The sequence below is a fragment of the Microtus ochrogaster genome, chromosome 15 (genome assembly GCF_000317375.1).
Source record: "Microtus ochrogaster isolate Prairie Vole_2 chromosome 15, MicOch1.0, whole genome shotgun sequence".
In the NCBI taxonomy this organism is placed as follows: domain Eukaryota; kingdom Metazoa; phylum Chordata; class Mammalia; order Rodentia; family Cricetidae; genus Microtus; species Microtus ochrogaster.
The window spans coordinates 13,830,795-13,831,932 of record NC_022017.1 but is presented as its reverse complement, the minus strand read 5'-3'; positions in this window follow the sequence as shown (position 1 = coordinate 13,831,932).

The following is a 1,138-nucleotide window of genomic DNA, read 5'->3' as shown; positions in this document are numbered from 1 at the left end:
GAAGACAGCAACGTGTTCATTTACGTTGTGGCATAGAACTCGGGACAAGGTCAAGACGGACAAGATGGAGAATGTTTCAACAACCTTCAAGAATGGGTAGTAACACCGGAATGCAGATGCCCACGGAGACTATAGGCGACAGATCCCTCTGGAGCTGGAGTTACAGGTTATGAGTCACCCAGTGTGACTGCTGGGATCTGAACTCTGGCCCACTGCAAGAGCAGCGTTTGCTCCTGGCCCCTCTCTCTGGTCTATTTGTTCTTTTGAGACATCAAGTAGCCCAGGCTGACTGGAACTTAAGTGCTGAAGCCAACCTTGAACTGCTTCTCCAGTCTCTACCTCCCAGATTCTAGGATTACAGCCAACCTGGTTTAGCAATAAGGAGGATAACACAAGACATTTTGAAACTATAGTCTTTTGCCAGAGAGCTTAATAGCCAAGATGATGCTACTCTGATGGGGAGTAGTGCTGCTATTCGGATGTCCTACCAAAAGTCCTTTCGGTATAAGGTGTCCAGAGCCTCTGAGCAGGATCAAGGCTGAGGTTCCAGAAGCATACAAAAAGAGAACATGAGTCCAAGAGCTTTAGGGGCCGTGTGGCATGAAGCAGGACCAGGACATATACATAGAATCGCATATCTATTTCACCAGGACCAAGTACATATGGTGAATACATCCTCTCTAACTGATTGGCAGGGGCCCATCACACAGAATGCCTGTGGGAGTGTGGTAGGTGGGTGTGAAGGCACCCCCAGATGGCTCCTTATAGTCTGCTATATCCTTCACAAAGTGGTCTATGCCTTTAATCCAACACTGGGGAGGCAGAAGAAGGTGAATCTCTGTGAGTTCGAGGCCAGCCTGGTCTACAGAGCTAGTTCCAGGACAGCTAAGGCTGTTACACAGAGAAACTCCGTTTTAAAAAACAAAAACAAACAAACCTCCCCCCCAAAAAACCTAATAAGTAAATAAAATAAATAAATATGAGGGCTGGCAAATAAAAATAGATATGAGGCCCCTCCAAGCCTGATGACCTGAATTCAATCCTCAGAACTCACTTAGTACAAGAAAAGAACTGACTCTGAGCAGCCAACTGATCTCTACACACATGATAAATACAATAGCAACATATTAAAAGCAGG